The 21,041-nt window shown below is 39.9% G+C and overlaps 5 long non-coding RNA genes across 6 annotated transcripts; 3 read left to right on the top strand and 2 right to left on the bottom strand.

Moving 5' to 3' along the window:
* The first annotated feature begins 1,281 nt into the window (after nt 1-1,281).
* LOC120470933 (uncharacterized) lies at nt 1,282-3,517 on the top strand. Its single transcript, XR_005620680.2, has 3 exons — nt 1,282-1,437; nt 2,365-2,464; nt 2,636-3,517. It is a non-coding gene; the product is annotated as an uncharacterized LOC120470933 (long non-coding RNA).
* Nucleotides 3,518-3,965: 448 nt separating this feature from the next.
* Nucleotides 3,966-11,050, bottom strand: LOC148965131 (uncharacterized). Of its 2 annotated transcripts, XR_016149750.1 has the most exons (3): nt 10,920-11,050; nt 9,679-9,778; nt 3,966-4,195 (listed from the first exon to the last, which is right to left on the bottom strand). It is a non-coding gene; the product is annotated as an uncharacterized LOC148965131 (long non-coding RNA). The 2 variants fall into 2 exon arrangements; XR_016149749.1 differs by lacking the exons at nt 9,679-9,778; nt 10,920-11,050 and adding an exon at nt 4,318-5,477.
* On the top strand, nt 4,192-21,041 carry LOC120476698 (uncharacterized). Its single transcript, XR_016149753.1, has 3 exons — nt 4,192-4,319; nt 5,471-5,570; nt 20,969-21,041. It is a non-coding gene; the product is annotated as an uncharacterized LOC120476698 (long non-coding RNA).
* Nucleotides 10,118-11,276, top strand: LOC120476696 (uncharacterized). The gene is made up of 2 exons (XR_016149751.1): nt 10,118-10,921; nt 11,047-11,276. It is a non-coding gene; the product is annotated as an uncharacterized LOC120476696 (long non-coding RNA).
* Nucleotides 18,214-19,810, bottom strand: LOC120476713 (uncharacterized). Its single transcript, XR_016149752.1, has 2 exons — nt 19,687-19,810; nt 18,214-19,475 (listed from the first exon to the last, which is right to left on the bottom strand). It is a non-coding gene; the product is annotated as an uncharacterized LOC120476713 (long non-coding RNA).

Here is a 21,041-nt window from a genome sequence, read left to right as displayed (position 1 = left end):
TGTCTCCGCATTGGTGGAAAACCATACTTCACCATTTCTCCCAATCCACCCAGATCCAGGATCCACAGAATCCTCCTGCTTTCAGTGGAAGCTAGTGCTCACTGAAGGCGAGGAGGATTCAGAGGATCCTGGATCTGTGGACTCAACAGATCTCTGTGCCTACATGGGGCTACTGATTTTGGCCAGCATCTACTGATCCAGAGGGGAGCCCACACGTTGCCTGTGGGATGATCGAAGTGGTCGTGCGATTTTCAGAGCCACCATGTCCATCTCAAGATTCTCCCAGTCCACCCAGATCCAGGATCCTCTGAATCCTACTCATCTTCAGTAAAAGCTTGAGATGATGATGAAGGTGCCACATCCACACCAGGATCTGACTGTCCTGAGTCTGCGGTCAGAGTGAGAAGACAATACCTCCTGCAGCTCGCTGGAGGGGTCAGACTGCATAATCATCTCTAAAACTTCACTACAAGTGAAGCCCTTTCTCATGTTGCTTGCTGCTCTTCTCACCATCAAATGACAAGTGTTTATATCCACTTGCTTTGTTTTTGTTTAGTCTGCATTTCTCACCATCAAAAGGCAGCAGATGCATAAATACACTTACTTTGTTTTTGTTTACTCCATGTAGTTTTGAGAGCTGAAGTGTATATTTTTATTTTCTCAGACGCATCAAGGTGAGTTCTCACACTCTCTCACACACTCACGCACACACACACTCACATATACACACTGTAATATGCTATTATACTCCATATAACAACGCCTTCAGAACTTCAGAGCTCGGTATTTTTGCGTCATTGTAGGAGGAAGTGAAAAGGGTAAATAGCGGATTTGGACAACGGCCTAACCTGTAAGAAATCAAAAGGACATAAGTACTCATTCATTCGACTTTTGGCCTATAATCTATATTGAACTTGCGGAATCAACAATAAAATCTATGTTAATTTAACAACAAGTGTAACCCCCTTCACCCGGGTCAGCAGGTGAAAGAGACACTTTTAGCCGTTTAGCCCCATAGACTCCCATTCATTCTGCTCTCGCCCGCGATCACCTCCAGTGGAATTCTAATGGAACTGCAACCAGGATGATACACAATGGGGCTAATAGGAAGTGCCAAGGCTCTCCGTTAGACGGGCTCTGACTTGATTTGCAACGGTGTAATTCACACAAATTACCACAGGAGGGCGCAACACCTTTATGTTTATTTATTTAGCAGAATGACAGAAACCGAAGCGCAGTTTCCATCCGCTCCACTAGGCGGCGTGAGCGGGCATCACTGTCAGAGCGACTCCTTCGGGTCCTTGGCAACATTGACGCTTGTTGATGACAGACGCTACAACATGTGCAGATGACAGCCACACAACTGGACATATTTCAGCAAATAAAACGACATACAGTCCGATAACATGCGGGAATTGAGTGTCATTTAACTTCTCGGTAAGTAACTTTGCACATAAAGTGAATTTCTTTTGTAAAATGATATTTGCGAAGAAAATGATATAGACGCTGAATGTTTTGTATAATTGTATGTTTCACTGATGCATCGTTCTGCTGAAATGTCATCATAGCAGGGCTCGTCAGTGTAATGTTCATGGTGTCTGTAAACTAAATGTTATTTAAGTTTGCTATGAAAGCATTCGCGTCTTCTATAAAAAGAGAAAAACTCTTATTTTTTTTCTGAACACACACTACCTTCAGAAGAGCAAATTAATCGGGTGTTGCTTTACATTTATAATCAGAATAATAAGGAATGCTGTTTTATATTTTTTTTTCTTTACATGCTGTTGTTGTTATTGTAGTCTTACTGTAGGTAATATACTGGATTGATGTTTGTTAATAGAGTCAGTTGCTCTGATGTTTCTGCTGCTTCATGCTTGTGTAGAGCTCAAGTGATTTTACTTCTAATGAAAACCAGCATACATACAGTCCAGAACAGAACAGAACAGGGTTAAAACCGTGTGCAGGAAACAGCCTTTTAGGATTACTGTCCATTTAAAACTTCAGCTAGTCCCAATTATGGTTCAATCACGTAAGCTGCACCAGTTATTTTGTCAAGAGATTTCTTGTTTATTTTTGTGTTACATTGATGTGTCATTGCACACAATACTTCTATGCAAGCTAAACTATAGCTCATCCCTAATCTCTCCTCAGCAAACATACACAAACACACTCTGATTTCTCAAAATATAATTTAAATAATTTTATACTTTTAATGTATTCAATTTCCTTCTATTGACTAGTCTTTAGACTAACTTTCACATTCTCATTTATAGATGTAGAATATATAGAGTATTTCTAAAACTATCTTTTTAATCTTTAAAAAAAAAAATATATATTCTTTTTTGTTCATGTCTTTCCTTACAGAAGGAATGTGTTTAGACCATTACATCCAGTCATCAGAAGCAGAGCTGTGGGACGTGTGGACAGACATTGACTGTAATGATGGACGTCTGCTGATGGACAGGTAATGTAAATGCTTGTTTTACTGTACTAAACATGTAGGTTCCCATCATTTTCTTTTTGAAGGGCCTCCCCCTTTGAAAAGCAAATGATGGGAACCTAAGCGGGTGGGGAAGGGACGAGGAGGCGAAATTTTTATATAAAAAAAATATTTTTTTTCCTTGTTTCCAAAAAGCATAACCCCTGCTGCTGACTGTCCCGGAAGCTCCGGGGGGAGACCGTACTGGTATCCCCCTCCTTTGGGCGCGCCACTCACACAACATCCACTCCTATCGCGGAGATCTGGCTGGGATCAAACCAGCAACCTCTGAACCCGTGAGGCAGCGCTCTTACCTGTGAGCCACAGATCTCGTGCTGATGATGTGCTGGAACTTATATTTCAGTGTTATCCTGAGAGTTTCCAATAAAGCAGTTAAAGTGAGATTCAAACCCACGTCTTCATCAGTCTTGTCCTCAGAGAGTGTGTGTTTATCCGCTCGCCCATCATGGATTTCACGTTGACAGCTGGTTTTGGGGCCCCTTGTCTAATGAGAACTATTGAAAGTCAGCAATAGTGGGACTTGAACTCAGGACGCTGTGATCGAAACACAACTCTTTCTCTCCTGAGCCACTGAGACTGCTGAGATGAAGAGCATTTTCAACCGGTTTGATCCAGAGTTGTGTGTTAAATGATGAATAACTTCAACAAACATGGATCTGAAACCTGGGATTTGAACCAGGACTGTCTGGTTGGTGAGGTTGACAACTATCCACTGAGCCGCAGAGACTGTGAATCAATGATGTTGTTTTAGATTTCAAGTTTAAAGTTCTTAGCGTATGTAAAAGATTATTGTCATTGATTAATAATTCATTGACTACTCAGATCTATTCTTTATAAAATGATTTTATTTTTAAGTTATTCTTTGTATCAACTGTATCAGTGTGCGTGTTGTGTCCTATCGTCTGTCTATATAAATATACATGCAAAAAAGTCAGATCTAAAATTATTTTCGCCCTGCTGTGGTGATTTGTGTGAATTACACTATTGCAAATCAAGTCTAATAAACATAAGAGTGTCGCCCTCCTGTGGTGATTTGTGTGAATTACACCGCTGCAAATCGAGTCTAAAAAACATAAGTGGTGTGCCCTCCTGTGGTGATTTGTGTGAATTACACCGCTGCAAATCGAGTCTAAAAAACATAAGTGGTGTGCCCTCCTGTGGTGATTTGTGAGAATTACACCGCTGCAAATCGAGTCTAAAAAACATAAGTGGTGTGCCCTCCTGTGGTGATTTGTGTGAATTACATATAGAGAGTAAAAGTAAAGTGGTGATTGTGTGAATCACACCGTTGCAAACCGAGTCCGATCGAATCTAAAAAACATAAGTGTTTCGCCCTCCTGTGGTGATTTGTGTGAATTACACCGCTGCAAATTTCTTCTGTCTTCTCTGTTCTGTCCTTATGTTAAAATACATACATACATAACGTTACACACACACACACATATATATATACAAAAAACTAGACTTTCTCATTCAAAGGAAATCATTATTTTCTGCACCACAGAGCTTGTCAAACATGTTGCTGCTGTAATTTCACAGGAACTTTAATCCAAAGTCTCAGATGTGATCTGACGAGAGTAAAGTGCAGTTTTCCTCCGCTCCTCAAGGCGGCAGAAGCGGGTTCTCCTTCAGTCTGACGCTTCTGCTGCTTGACAACATGACACTTGATGACAATCACAACAACACGAGCAGATCCTGCAGATGGGAAGACAGCTCTTAATGTCACTTTAACAGCACATATTACAGCTCAACCGCAAATAAAACCGACGCAATCAAACGACACATAAATGAGGAACCGAGTGCGGCACAAGACTCACCTGTAAGTAACTTTTACTTTAGCATGAAGTCAAGTTCTCTTGTCAGTCGCTATTGTAGCGTTACCTTTTTAATCTTTGAATGAATCGCCCTCTGATATTCACACTGTAAAGTGTAATAAGAAGGACTCAGTTGATATTGCAGTGTTTTCTGGGTGTATGTGAGAGTCAGCAGGAGTTGTGTCTTGTGTGAAGCTCTGATGTTCTCCTGTTGCTTCCTGCTTTTATTCTACTTCCTGTTATGACTGGGATCTGAGAGTGAAAACTGCCTTTAGAATGGTATGCAATTAAAATGTCACAGTATTACTACAAGCATGAAACAATACAAGTAAAGAGCAGTGACTAGACACTTTGCAATTGGTTTTCTTTGCATAGCATTTCTAATATTGTTCTGATGTTTTGTAGGTTTGGCTTTCTGTGAATGGGGAGTTAGTTTTTAGTTCTGTGTGTTCAGTGTTTTTATAATTGTGTGTGGCCTGTAAGACAGTGATTAAGTTGAATCTCTAGTTGTTGTTACATGTATAAGATTCAAATGAATCGTCCTCTGATTTATGTGTAGTGAAGTAGAATAATAAGCAATTGTTTCTAGTCTCTTTTGTTATTAGTTGTCTTACTTTATGTAATAATAATCTAGTGGATTGATGCGTGTTAATAGAATCAGTTGATGTGTGTGTGAGTGTGTGAAGTGTGTGTCTGCTGCTTGTATTGTATCGTAGAGATGCAGTGCCTTTCTTCTAATGAAAACTGTCAGGATCAATCCTTGTGCAGGAACATGTCTTTTAGGGTTACTGTTGTGTGAAGGAAGGTTTCATCTTAAAGTTATAACTCCACTTGGGCAGTTCTTTACAGTGTACATGTTTAAGCATCAAGCGTCAGCGCTCGCACCGAAGGCTTTATTTCTATTCAGTGTTTGTGTCCATTTGTAGCCTGTAAAACTGTAATTCAAATCATAGATTATTATTGATACAGCCTTACTGAACTATACTATATTATTATAATAGTAATATATTTTCACACTGTACAACTTTAGGCTTTTAATTTATTCCACTTTCCTTTTATTAACTAGTCTTTAGACTAACTTTCACATTGTCATTTATAGATGTAGAATATTGAGTATTTCTAAAACTAATCTTTTTTTTCTTGTCTTTCCTTACAGAAGGAATGTGTTTGGACCATTACATCCAGTCATCAGAAGCAGAGCTGTGGGACGTGTGGACAGACATTGACTGTAATGATGGACTTCTGCTGATGGACAGGTATGTACATGCTTATGTTTTACTGTACTAAACATGTAGGTTCCCATCATTTTCTTTTTGGAGGGTGACCCCTTTAAAAAGCAAATGATGGGAACCTAAATAGGTGGGGAAGGGACGGCGGGGCAAAATTTTTAGACAGCTAAATTTTTATTGTATAAAAAAGCATAACCCCTGCTGTCCATTGTGGCGGGGCTCGGGGGGGGACCCGAATCATCCCCGCCCCTTCACACAAACAGCATTCTCTCGTATCGTGGAGATCTGGCTGGGATCGAACCAGCAACCTCTGAACCCGTGAGGCAGCGCTCTTACCTGTGAGCCACAGATCTCTTGCTGATAAATGTGCTGGAACTTATATTTCACTCTTCGAGCCCTGCGATTTTACAATAAATCATGCTGAGGTGGGGCTCGAACCCACGTCTCCAGTGCAACCCATCAGCCGAGATCGTGTGTTGAGCCACTGCACCACTGTGGCTTTCACACTGAGAACTGGTGTTTTGGCCACTTTGTTTGATTTCATCACATCAATTTTGCGCTCAATTCTCATTTACTAAAGGAAAGCCTTTGTGCTTAATTATTCACACACTCATATCGCAGAGACCCGGCTGGGATCGAACCAGCAACCCCTGAACCCGTGAGGCAGCGCTCTTACCTGTGAGCCACAGATCTCATGCTGAGACATGTGCTGGAACTTGTATTTCAGTGTTATCCTGAGAGTTTCCAATAAAGCAGTTAAAGTGAGATTTGAACCCAATAGCTTAGCTGGGATTTGAACCTTAACTTCAGCGCATCCTTACCTTTACAGAACATGTGTTTAACCACTGCACCACTGTGGCTTTCACGCTGAGGGTTGGTGTTTTGGCCACTTTGTTTGATAAAACAACTATTGATAACAATTTTATTTAAATTACTGGGACCAAAAATGCTGAGATGGGATTTGAACCTTAACCTCAGCGCATCCTTACCTTCACAGAACATGTGTTTAACCACTGAACCACTGCGGCTTTCGCTTTGAGAGTTGGTGTTTTGGCCACTTTGTTTGATAAAACAACTATTGATAACAATTTTATTTAAATTACTGGGACCAAAAATGCTGAGATGGGATTTGAACCTTAACCTCAGCGCATCCTTACCTTCACAGAACATGTGTTTAACCACTGCACCACTGTGGCTTTCACGCTGAGATTTGGTGTTTTGGCCACTTTGTTTGATAAAACAACTATTGATAACAATTTTATTTAAATTACTGGGACCAAAAATGCTGAGATGGGATTTGAACCTTAACCTCAACGCATTCTTACCTTCACAGAACATGTGTTTAACCACTGAACCACTGCGGCTTTCGCTTTGAGAGTTGGTGTTTTGGCCACTTTGTTTGATAAAACAACTATTGATAACAATTTTATTTAAATTACTGGGACCAAAAATGCTGAGATGGGATTTGAACCTTAACCTCAGCGCATCCTTACCTTCACAGAACATGTGTTTAACCACTGCACCACTGTGGCTTTCACGCTGAGAGTTGGTGTTTTGGCCACTTTGTTTGGTAAAACAACTATTGATAACAATTTTATTTAAATTACTGGGACCAAAAATGCTGAGATGGGATTTGAACCTTAACCTCAGCGCATCCTTACCTTCACAGAACATGTGTTTAACCACTGCACCACTGTGGCTTTCACGCTTAGAGTTGGTGTTTTGGCCACTTTGTTTGATAAAACAACTATTGATAACAATTTTATTTAAATTATTGGGACCAAAAATGCTGAGATGGGATTTGAACCTTAACCTCAGCGCATCCTTACCTTCACAGAACATGTGTTTAACCACTGCACCACTGTGGCTTTCACGCTTAGAGTTGGTGTTTTGGCCACTTTGTTTGATAAAACAACTATTGATAACAATTTTATTTAAATTATTGGGACCAAAAATGCTGAGATGGGATTTGAACCTTAACCTCAGCGCATCCTTACCTTCACAGAACATGTGTTTAACCGCTGAACCACTGCGGCTTTCGCTTTGAGAGTTGGTGTTTTGGCCACTTTGTTTGATAAAACAACTATTGATAACAATTTTATTTAAATTATTGGGACCAAAATAGCTTAGCTGGGATTTGAACCTTAACCTCAGCGCATCCTTACCTTCACAGAACATGTTTTTAACCACTGCACATCTAAACGCAAGAAGAAGTAGGAACAGAACCGGCAACCACTCGCATCAGAGCCGGTATTGCTACCACTGAGCCACTAAAGACGACACTGTGTAGATATCTATGCTGCATACGCCCCCATCAGTAGTGCATAGATATATGCAGCATAGATATAGAACAGTGCTATATCTATGCTGCATATATCTATGCATGATATGTATATATCATGTATATATCTATGCTGCATATGTCTATACACTAATGACGCTGGAACCTGGGGGCGCCAAGTCCCCGAATTCTCCGCGAATTCCCCGCGAATTCTCCGGACTTGGCGCCCCCTCATTAGTGCATAGATATATGCATCATAGATATAGCACTGTTCTATATCTATGCTGCATATATCTATGCACTACTGATCTATGCACTACTGACCAAAACACCAACTCTCAAAGCGAAAGCCGCAGTGGTTCAGTGGTTAAACACATGTTCTGTGAAGGTAAGGATGCGCTGAGGTTAAGGTTCAAATCCCATCTCAGCATTTTTGGTCCCAATAATTTAAATAAAATTGTTATCAATAGTTGTTTTATCAAACAAAGTGGCCAAAACACCAACTCTCAGCATGAAAGCCACAGTGGTGCAGTGGTTAAACACATGTTCTGTGAAGGTAAGGATGCGCTGAGGTTAAGGTTCAAATCCCATCTCAGCATTTTTGGTCCCAATAATTTAAATAAAATTGTTATCAATAGTTGTTTTATCAAACAAAGTGGCCAAAACACCAACTCTCAGCGTGAAAGCCACAGTGGTGCAGTGGTTAAACACATGTTCTGTGAAGGTAAGGATGCGCTGAGGTTAAGGTTCAAATCCCATCTCAGCATTTTTGGTCCCAGTAATTTAAATAAAATTGTTATCAATAGTTGTTTTATCAAACAAAGTGGCCAAAACACCAACTCTCAGCGTGAAAGCCACAGTGGTGCAGTGGTTAAACACATGTTCTGTGAAGGTAAGGATGCGCTGAGGTTAAGGTTCAAATCCCATCTCAGCATTTTTGGTCCCCATAATTTAAATAAAATTGTTATCAATAGTTGTTATATCAAACAAAGTGGACAAAACACCAGCTCTCAGAGTGAAAACCACAGTGGTGCAGTGGTTAAATACATGTTCTGTGAAGGTAAGGGTGCGCTGAAGTTAAGGTTCAAATCCCAGCTAAGCTATTGGGTTCAAATCTCACTTTAACTGCTTTATTGGAAACTCTCAGGATAACACTGAAATACAAGTTCCAGCACATGTCTCAGCAAGAGATTTGTGGCTCACAGGTAAGAGCGCTGCCTCACGGGTTCAGGGGTTGCTGGTTCGATCCCAGCCGGGTCTCTGCGATATGAGTGTGTGAACAGTTAAGCACAAAGGCTTTCCTTTAGTAAATGAGAATTGAGCGCAAAATTGATGTGATGAAATCAAACAAAGTGGCCAAAACACCAGATCTCAGTGTGAAAGCCGCAGTGGTGCAGTGGCTCAACACACGATCTCGGCTGATGGGTTGCACTGGAGACGTGGGTTCGAGCCCCACCTCAGCATGATTTATTGTAAAATCGCAGGACTCGAAGAGTGAAATATAAGTTCCAGCACATGTATCAGCAAGAGATCTGTGGCTCACAGGTAAGAGCGCTGCCTCACGGGTTCAGAGGTTGCTGGTTCGATCCCAGCCAGATCTCCGCGATACGAGAGAATGCTGTATGTGTGAAGGGGCGGGGATGATTCGGGTCCCCCCCCGAGCCCCGCCACAATGGACAGCAGGGGTTATGCTTTTTTATACAATAAAAATTTAGCTGTCTAAAAATTTTGCCCCGCCGTCCCTTCCCCACCTATTTAGGTTCCCATCATTTGCTTTTTAAAGGGGTCACCCTCCAAAAAGAAAATGATGGGAACCTACATGTTTAGTACAGTAAAACATAAGCATGTACATACCTGTCCATCAGCAGAAGTCCATCATTACAGTCAATGTCTGTCCACACGTCCCACAGCTCTGCTTCTGATGACTGGATGTAATGGTCCAAACACATTCCTTCTGTAAGGAAAGACATGAACAAAAAAGATTAGTTTTAGAAATACTCAATATTCTACATCTATAAATGACAATGTGAAAGTTAGTCTAAAGACTAGTTAATAAAAGGAAAGTGGAATAAATTAAAAGCCTAAAGTTGTACAGTGTGAAAATATATTACTATTATAATAATATAGTATAGTTCAGTAAGGCTGTATCAATAATAATCTATGATTTGAATTACAGTTTTACAGGCTACAAATGGACACAAACACTGAATAGAAATAAAGCCTTCGGTGCGAGCGCTGACGCTTGATGCTTAAACATGTACACTGTAAAGAACTGCCCAAGTGGAATTATAACTTTAAGATGAAACCTTCCTTCACACAACAGTAACCCTAAAAGACATGTTCCTGCACAAGGATTGATCCTGACAGTTTTCATTAGAAGAAAGGCACTGCATCTCTACGATACAATACAAGCAGCAGACACACACTTCACACACTCACACACACATCAACTGATTCTATTAACACGCATCAATCCACTAGATTATTATTACATAAAGTAAGACAACTAATAACAAAAGAGACTAGAAACAATTGCTTATTATTCTACTTCACTACACATAAATCAGAGGACGATTCATTTGAATCTTATACATGTAACAACAACTAGAGATTCAACTTAATCACTGTCTTACAGGCCACACACAATTATAAAAACACTGAACACACAGAACTAAAAACTAACTCCCCATTCACAGAAAGCCAAACCTACAAAACATCAGAACAATATTAGAAATGCTATGCAAAGAAAACCAATTGCAAAGTGTCTAGTCACTGCTCTTTACTTGTATTGTTTGATGCTTGTAGTAATACTGTGACATTTGAATTAAATACCATTTTAAACTCTCAGATCCCAGTCATAACAGGAAGTAGAATAAAAGCAGGAAGCAACAGGAGAACATCAGAGCTTCACACAAGACACAACTCCTGCTGACTCTCACATACACCCAGAAAACACTGCAATATCAACCGAGTCCTTCTTATTACACTTTACAGTGTGAATATCAGAGGGCGATTCATTCAAAGATTAAAAAGGTAACGCTACAATAGCGACTGACAAGAGAACTTGACTTCATGCTAAAGTAAAAGTTACTTACAGGTGAGTCTTGTGCCGTACTCGGTTCCTCATTTATGTGTCGTTTGATTGCGTCGGTTTTATTTGCGGTTGAGCTGTAATATGTGCTGTTAAAGTGACATTAAGAGCTGTCATCTTCCTATCTGCAGGATCTGCTCGCGTTGTTGTGATTGTCATCAAGTGTCATGTTGTCAAGCAGCAGAAGCGTCAGACTGAAGGAGAACCCGCTTCTGCCGCCTTGAGGAGCGGAGGAAAACTGCACTTTACTCTCGTCAGATCACATCTGAGACTTTGGATTAAAGTTCCTGTGAAATTACAGCAGCAACATGTTTGACAAGCTCTGTGGTGCAGAAAATAATGATTTCCTTTGAATGAGAAAGTCTAGTTTTTTGTATATATATATGTGTGTGTGTGTGTGTGTGTGTGTGTGTGTGTGTGTGTGTGTAACGTTATGTATGTATGTATTTTAACATAAGGACAGAACAGAGAAGACAGAAGAAATTTGCAGCGGTGTAATTCACACAAATCACCACAGGAGGGCGAAACACTTATGTTTTTTAGATTCGATCGGACTCGGTTTGCAACGGTGTGATTCACACAATCACCACTTTTCTTTTACTCTCTATATGTAATTCACACAAATCACCACAGGAGGGCACACCACTTATGTTTTTTAGACTCGATTTGCAGCGGTGTAATTCACACAAATCACCACAGGAGGGCACACCACTTATGTTTTTTAGACTCGATTTGCTGCGGTGTAATTCACACAAATCACCACAGGAGGGCACACCACTTCTGTTTTTTAGACTCGATTTGCAGCGGTGTAATTCACACAAATCACCACAGGAGGGCGACACTCTTTTATGTTTATTACACTTGATTTGCAACGGTGTAATTCACACAAATCACCACAGGAGGGCGAAACATTTCTAAGTTAATTTAGACTCGATTTGCAACTGTGTAATTCACACAAATGACCACAAGAGGGCGAAACACTTTTATGTTCATTTAGACTCGATTTGCAACGGTGTAATTCACACAAATCACCACAGGAGGGCGAAACATTTTTAAGTTTATTTAGACTCGATTTGCAACGGTGTAATTCACACAAATCACCAAAGGAGGGCGAAACACTTTTACATTCATTGGACTTATACACACACACACATACATACATACAAAAAAACTAGGCTTTCTCATTCAAAAGCAAATCATTATTTTCTGCACCACAGAGCTTGTCAAACATGTTGCTGCTGCAATTTTACAGGAACTTTAATCCAAAGTCTCAGATGTAACTAATGTAATTAAACTTTAATTTAACTGCATCATCTCCACTGTCTCAGTGGCTCAGGAGATAAAGCATTGCATTTCAATCACAGTGTTCTGAGTTCAAATCACACTATTGCTGACTTTCACTTGTTCTCATTAGACAAGGAGTCCCCAAAACCAGTTGTTGTTGTAAAATCCATGGTTGAGTGGATAAACACTCTCTGAGGACAAGACTGTGATGAAAACATGGGTTCAACTCTCACTTTAACTGCTTTATTGGAAACTCTCAGGATAACACTGAAATATAAGTTCCAGCACATGTCTTGAAAGATATCTGTGGCTCACAGTTAAGAGCGCTGCCTCACGGGTTCAGAGGTCTCTGTGATGGGAGTGTGTGTGAGCAGCAGGTGCTTGAAGGAGAAGGAAACCAGTACAGTCTCCAATGGTGTAATTCACACAAATCACCACAGGAGGGTGACACTCTTTTATTTTTATTACAATTGATTTGCAATGGTGTAATTCACACAAATCAGGGCGCAACACTTATGTTTTTAGACTTGATTTGCAACGGTGTAATTCACACAAATCACCACAGGAGGGCGACACTCTTTTATGTTTATTACACTTGATTTGCAACGGTGTAATTCACACAAATCACCACAGGAGGGCGAAACATTTCTAAGTTAATTTAGACTCGATTTGCAACTGTGTAATTCACACAAATGACCACAAGAGGGCGAAACACTTTTATGTTCATTTAGACTCGATTTGCAACAGTGTAATTCACACAAATCACCACAGGAGGGCGAAACATTTCTAAGTTAATTTAGACTCGATTTGCAACTGTGTAATTCACACAAATGACCACAAGAGGGCGAAACACTTTTATGTTCATTTAGACTCGATTTGCAACGGTGTAATTCACACAAATCACCACAGGAGGGCGAAACATTTTTAAGTTTATTTAGACTCGATTTGCAACGGTGTAATTCACACAAATCACCACAGGAGGGCGAAACACTTTTACATTCATTGGACTTATATTGTTTTGTTGTTTTTATTTGCAAATATATCTATTTGAATTTTGAACAGAAGACAGGACGGAACATAGATAGTGTAAATAGTTCTGTTTGGAAGTTCTTATGTTTTTCTCCTCTCACCCTCTTACAGAAGTGTAGCGCATTTACACTACCTCGTTAGACGATGTAGATTACATAGATCTTCGCTGATGGGTTAAGCTGATTCTCGGTAATAAGACTGAATTCGCAAGGCCTACAATCACCACATGAGGGGGCAACTCTTTTATATTTATTAGAATTGAGGTGCAATGGTTTAATTCACACAAATCACCACAGGAGGGCGACCCCCGTTTTACATTCTTTGGACTTATATTGTTTTGGTGTTTTTATTTGCAAATATATCTATTTGAATTTTGAACCATCGTGGCTTTCACAATATCATCTGTTGTTTGGTGCAGTTTGTTGGATATGCATTTTAACATAGGCAATCTAAGATTCAAACGCAACCATTTATTTATTGAACTCTTTTGAGTTTATTGAGGGCTTTGTTTTCTGTGATAAAAATATTAGCAACTGTGGGATTTGGACCAAGAACTGAATGAAAGACAAATGATTAGCCACTGAGCCATGGCATTTGTGATGTTTGATATGGTTCATTGTGGTTGTTTTTTTAGTTTAGCAACAGCATTCATTAAAACGACAATTTATTGTTCAGCTGCTAGAGCGTTTTTTTACAGGGTTGGAGATAAACTCAGGAAAGTGGCTCGTCAGGAGCAGGATTAGGGACTTTTTTTTAAATCTCTTTCCTCTTCATGCTGTTTTCATATATTAATGCAGATACACTTAGTGTCCACAAGGTGGGGTACATGAACACATTAATCTGGTCTCTGGTTTCATGCACACATGCCTGCTCTCCATCCAGGATTCTCCAAACACTTGTCCTATGTAGAGAAGCTGGAGTCTGTCTGAAGGCAGAGAAACACAGGACACTGTGTCTGTTATATTAGGCAGTAAAAAGCGGCCATTAGACACATTTATAGTCAGCTGTTTTACCACAATAATAATATTTTATCCCAAATATTAAACAATCTTTACTATAAATGTAAAATCAGTGTAATTTTTGTGTTTTTGAGTCTGTAAAAGCGAGTCTCGCTCCTCCATTCACAACATCCATACCTCACGAGCGTCCAGAGATCCAGAGACTCACGTGCTCCTCACAACATGGTTCCTCATCACGTGACAGACAGACGAAGATCCAGCCAAGATTGACTATAAGTGCTGCACGAATCTGCTGCCAAAACTACACAAAGTCATTGTCTCATTGTCAAAGTATGTGCGACGCTTTGTAATATAATCAATCTGAAGCTGAATCAACTTTGTGTCTCTTTGCACTAATAAAATAAAGACTCGTCAAATTGAAACTGAAGCGCAGTTTTCCATCCGCTACACTAGGTAATTCACACACATCACCACAGGAGGGCGCAGCACTCATGTTTTTTAGACTCGATTTGCAACGGTGTAATTCACACAAATCACCACAGGAGGGCGAAACACTTTTACATTCATTGGACTTATATTGTTTTGTTGTTTTTATTTGCAAATATATCTATTTGAATTTTGAACAGAAGACAGGACGGAACATAGATAGTGTAAATAGTTCTGTTTGGAAGTTCTTATGTTTTTCTCCTCTCACCCTCTTACAGAAGTGTAGCGCATTTACACTAGCTCGTTAGACGGAGTTTACAAAAGTCTCCGCAGGTGGGTTAAGCTGATATGCGGTAAAAAGACTGAATTTGTTAGGCCTAAAATCACCGCATGAGGGGGCAACACTTTTATGTTCATAAGACTTGACTTGCAATGGTGTAATTTACAGAAATCACCACTGAGGGTCTATACACTCTTTTATGTTGATTACACTTGATTTGCAATGGTGTGATTCACACAAATCACTGCAGGAGGGTGACACTCTTTCATGTTTATTACGCTTGATTTGAAACGGTGTAATTCACACAAATCACCACAGGAGGGCGACACTCTTTTAAGTTTATTACACTTGATTTGCAATGGTGTAATTCACACACATCACCACAGGAGGGCACAACACTCATGTTTTTTAGACTCGATTTGCAACGGTGTAATTCACACAAATCACCACAGGAGGGCGACACTCTTTTATGTTTATTACACTTGATTTGCAACGGTGTAATTCACACAAATCACCACAGGAGGGCGACACTCTTTTAAGTTTATTACACTTGATTTGCAACGGTGTAATTCACACACATCACCACAGGAGGGCGCAACACTCATGTTTTTTAGACTCGATTTGCAACGGTGTAATTCACACAAATCACCACAGGAGGGCGACACTCTTTTATGTTTATTACACTTGATTTGCAACGGTGTAATTCACACAAATCACCACAGGAGGGCGACCCCGTTTATTACACTTGATTTGCAATGGTGTAATTCACACAAATCACCACAGGAGGGAGAAATATTTCTAAGTTTATTTAGACTCTATTTGCAACGATGTAATTCACACAAATCACCCACAGGAGGGCGCAACACTTTAATGTTTATTAGACTTCGTTTGCGTCAGTGTAATTCACACAAATCACCACAGGAGGGCGACCCTCTTTTATGTTTATTACACTTGATTTGCAATGGTGTAATTCACACAAATCACCACAGGAGGGAGAAATATTTCTAAGTTTATTTAGACTCGATTTGCAACGATGTAATTCACACAAATCACCACCACAGGAGGGCACAACACTTTAATGTTTATTAGACTTCGTTTGCGTCAGTGTAATTCACAGAAATCATCACAGGAGGGCGAAATATTTTTAAGTTTATTTAGACTCGATTTGCAACGGTGTAATTCACACAAATCACCACAGGGGGGCGAAACACTTTTATGTTTATTTAGACTCGATTTGCAATGGTTTAATTCACACAAATCACCACCACAGGAGGACTTATATTGTTTTGGTGTTTTTATTTGCAAATATATCTATTTGAATTTTGAACAGAAGACAGGACGGAACATAGATAGTGTAAATAGTTCTGTTTGGAAGTTCGTTTTTCTCCTCTCACCCTCTTACAGAAGTGTAGCGCATTTACACTACCTCGTTAGACGATGTAGTTCACGAAGATCTCGGCAGGTGGGTTAAGCCGATTTGCAGTAATGTCACCACAAGAAGGTGAAACTCTTTTGTGTTTATTTAGACTCGAGTCGATTTGCAACGGTGTAATTCAGACAAATCACCATAGGAGGGCAAAATATTTTTAAGTTTATTTAGACTCTATTTGCAAAGGTGTAATTCACACAAATCACCACATGAAGACATTTTTATTTACCAAAAATTGACAGATAAGAGTGGAAGAGCCAGTGGCTTAGTGGTCTGAGCGTTAGATCTTGGCGTGGGCAATCCAGGTTCAAATCTCTCTTGCGGTGTTTAGTTTCATTGGTTTTTCAACAAATAAAAAAGACAAAATTACCAAAAATTGATGAGTAAGAGTGGAAGTGCTGGTGGCTTAGTGGTCTGAGCGGTAGATCTTGTTGTGGGCAATCCAGGTTCAAATCTCTCTCTTGCGGTGTTTAGTTTCATTGTTTTTTCAACAAATAAAAAAGACAAAATTACCAAAAATTGATGAGTAAGAGTGGAAGTGCTGGTGGCTTAGTGGTCTGAGCGGTAGAGCTTGTTGTGGGCAACCCAGGTTCGAGTCTCTCTCTTGTGGTGTTTAGTTTCATTGGTTTATCAACAAATAAAAAAGACAAAATTACCAAAAATTGATGAGTAAGAGTGGAAGTGCTGTTGGCTTAGTGGTCTGAGCGGTAGAGCTTGTTGTGGGCAACCCAGGTTCGAGTCTCTCTCTTGTGGTGTTTAGTTTCATTGGTTTTTCAACAAATAAAAAAGACAAAATTACCAAAAATTGATGAGTAAGAGTGGAAGTGCTGTTGGCTTAGTGGTCTGAGCGGTAGAGCTTGTTGTGGGCAACCCAGGTTCGAGTCTCTCTCTTGTGGTGTTTAGTTTCATTGGTTTATCAACAAATAAAAAAGACAAAATTACCAAAAATTGGTGAGTAAGAGTGGAAGTGCTGGTGGCTCAGTGGTCTGAGTGTTTGATCTTGGTGTGGGCAACCCAGGTTCAAATCTCTCTCTTGTCGTGTTTAGCTTCAATGGTTTTTCAACAAATAAAAAAGACAAAATTACCAAAAATTCATAAGTAAGAGTGGAAGTACCAGTGGCTCAGTGGTCTGAGCATGTCCTCCTGGGGTCAGAAGGATCTGGGTTCAAACCCCAGCCTGGTATGTGAAGCATGGTTGCGTGAAGAACATCCAGTCGTGAGCTGTGACAAGCTGCAAAACTGAGCGGATCAGGTCATGACCAGGATGAGAGAAGGCAGGACACGAAGGGGGGAGTACATATCCAAACCGCTCCCCCTGGGACTTCCAAGACAATCTCGAGCAGCGGTTATGTAAAAGGAGTCCAAATTTTCGAAAAATTACTTGTAAAATTTTTCCAAAAAAGCCTAAGTCAACATTTTGGGCATGGCTTATGGACACTCCTCCCTTTGGGGCGTGGCTTATGGACACTCCTCCCTTTGGGGCGTGGCTTATGGACACTCCCCCTTTTGGGCGTGGCTTATGGACACTCCCCTTTACTGTTGATTGTACCTGCACTCCATCAAGGTTCAAATCTCAGCTGTTGCTTTCTCTGGGGAAACCAACCAGCACTTGAAAGGCGTTCCCACTTACTCACATGCTGAAAAATTCAGACTACAAATACATTAATAAACTGGATTTCTAATGAGGAAATCTTAACTGGTCTGTTTTATCTTGGCAATCATTAAATTGCAAATCAGTCACAGCTTGTCCAAATTAATAGACAAACTAAACCACGTGGGCCACACATCATCTGAATAATTAGTTAATTGACTGATCAACAGAGTCAGTAACAGCAGGTGTTGATGTTTAGAAAGCCAAGATCAGCTGGAAATCATGAACAGCACACAAATGTCACATTTACCATTTTATTGGACACAAACTGGAGTAGATCATTGTCAAAAACATGCCAGTTCAAAACAGAAACAGGTTGAGTCAGGAAAAGGCTCAGATGCATAACAGTTCGGCGGTTGCTCCTCTCAAAATACTCCATGCAAAGTCACTCACTGCTTTTCCTCATGACCTCCAGCAGCTCAAACCAAGAGATCCCTACAAACAGACAGCAGTGAGACAATCAGAAACACTTCAAATTTCACTAATAACTTCCCCTAGGAAGCTACAAATCTCAGAAAGAAACAAAGTGATTGTTTATAGAATAAATATAGATCATAGGAGGTGAAAACGCATGCTCATTTTATGAGCAATTAAACCAATGCAACAGCATCTGTAAGATATCAATCAAGCTACAAAATAGAATTAAATGTCACTTTGATGTCAATCCAAAACAACAAGTTAACATACAGACTCCTTCTACGAGCTATACAAGTATTTTACAAGTATTTTACAAGTATTTTACAAGTATTTTACAAACCTGTTCCAAGAGCCACACCAACATTGCACACCCTCGACGTCTTTCTTATCTGACCCATATATGTCTGGTTTTGGAGTCTCTACTAACGAGCTGATGAGTCGATTCAGGTGTGATTGATTAGGAAGAGTTGGAAAATGTGTTGTGTTGGGGTTCCTCCAGCTATTTTACCTGCAAGTGACGTGTGTTTAACCACTGCACCATCGTGGCTTTCACAATATCATCTGTTGTTTGGTGCAGTTTGTTGGATATGCATTTTAACATAGGCAATCTAAGATTCAAACGCAACCATTTATTTATTGAACTCTTTTGAGTTTATTGAGGGCTTTGTTTTCTGTGATAAAAATATTAGCAACTGTGGGATTTGGACCAAGAACTGAATGAAAGACAAATGATTAGCCACTGAGCCACGGCATTTGTGATGTTTGATATGGTTCATTGTGGTTGTTTTTTTAGTTTAGCAACAGCATTCATTAAAACAACAATTTATTGTTCAGCTGCTAGAGCGTTTTTTTACAGGGTTGGAGATAAACTCAGGAAAGTGGCTCGTCAGGAGCAGGATTAGGGACTTTTTTTTAAAATCTCTTTCCTCTTCATGCTGTTTTCATATATTAATGCAGATACACTTAGTGTCCACAAGGTGGGGTACATGAACACATTAATCTGGTCTCTGGTTTCATGCACACATGCCTGCTCTCCATCCAGGATTCTCCAAACACTTGTCCTATGTAGAGAAGCTGGAGTCTGTCTGAAGGCAGAGAAACACAGGACACTGTGTCTGTTATATTAGGCAGTAAAAAGCGGCCATTAGACACATTTATAGTCAGCTGTTTTACCACAATAATAATATTTTATCCCAAATATTAAACAATCTTTACTATAAATGTAAAATCAGTGTAATTTTTGTGTTTTTGAGTCTGTAAAAGCGAGTCTCGCTCCTCCATTCACAACATCCATACCTCACGAGCGTCCAGAGATCCAGAGACTCACGTGCTCCTCACAACATGGTTCCTCATCACGTGACAGACAGACGAAGATCCAGCCAAGTGCTGCACGAATCTGCTGCCAAAACTACACAAAGTCATTGTCTCATTGTCAAAGTATGTGCGACGCTTTGTAATATAATCAATCTGAAGCTGAATCAAACTTTGTGTCTCTTTGCACTAATAAAATAAAGACTCGTCAAATTGAAACTGAAGCGCAGTTTTCATCCGCTCCACTAGGCGGCGTAATCGAGGTTCAGGTTCATTCTGTCAGCAGCAGCTTCAGATGATTGACAACATGGTGCTTGATATTGATAACAGTCAAAGCCACAACATGTGCAGTTTGTTTTAATAAAGCTGCACATTCTGTAGATGACAGCTCAGTGACAGACTCATAATGTCACTTAACAGCACACATTTCAAGCCATAAACAGAGAAAACAGACAAACCTTGTGACGAAGAGCAGGAATCAAAGATGTCACACGACTCAGCCTGTAAGTCTCCTTCACTTACATTGTTTTCTCTTATAACAGTATTAGCTCACATCTAGCAGCCCTTATTTGTTGGAATTAGGTCATTATTTAGGTGTGTGTTGATTCTGAAAGCTGCTCCTCTGGTAATTTAGACTCTGTTTACATTCTGCTCTGTTGCTGAACTCCCTGTCAGACCTTCACAAGAACAAATGAATAGGTTGTTGTTGCGTTACATTTGTAATATTTCAACGAATCGCCATCTGCTGTTTATATTATGAAGTGGAATAATAGGAGATTGTGGTCTTTGTCTCTGTTGTTGTAGTGTTACTGTAGGTAATATTCTGGATTGATGCTTGTTCATAGAGTTAGTTAGTTTGTGAAGCTCTGATGTTCCTGGACATGCAGCTTCATGGTTTTGTAGAGATGCAGTGATTTGTTACTATTACTCTTGTTTATTGTGAAGCAATGTCTCATCTTAATCTTACTTGAACCCAAAAAGTGTAACGTACTCTGTAGTATATGTTTCAAACTGTACAGATTTAGGCTTTAAATGTATTCCACTTACATCTATTAACTAGTCGTGTTTCACAATCTCATTTTTTAGATGCAGAAAATGAAATAATGTCTATTTTTATGTATGTCTTTCCTTGCAGAAAGAATGTGTTTGGACCGTTACATCCAGTCAACAGAAGCCGAGCTCTGGGCCGTTTGGACGGACATTCACCGTAGGATGGACATCAGCGGCGGACGATTTTTTTTTTAATTGCCATTTTCATTTTTTCCAGTCAAAAGCATAACCCCCTGCTGGACATCGTGCGGGAGCTCAGGGGTGGACCCCATGATCCCCCACACCTTCTC

This window comes from Pimephales promelas, chromosome 24 (genome assembly GCF_988280905.1).
Source record: "Pimephales promelas chromosome 24, fPimPro1.hap1.1, whole genome shotgun sequence".
In the NCBI taxonomy this organism is placed as follows: Eukaryota; Metazoa; Chordata; class Actinopteri; order Cypriniformes; family Leuciscidae; genus Pimephales; species Pimephales promelas.
The sequence above is the reverse complement of the archived record's forward strand: the minus strand, read 5'-3'. Positions and strand labels throughout refer to the sequence as shown.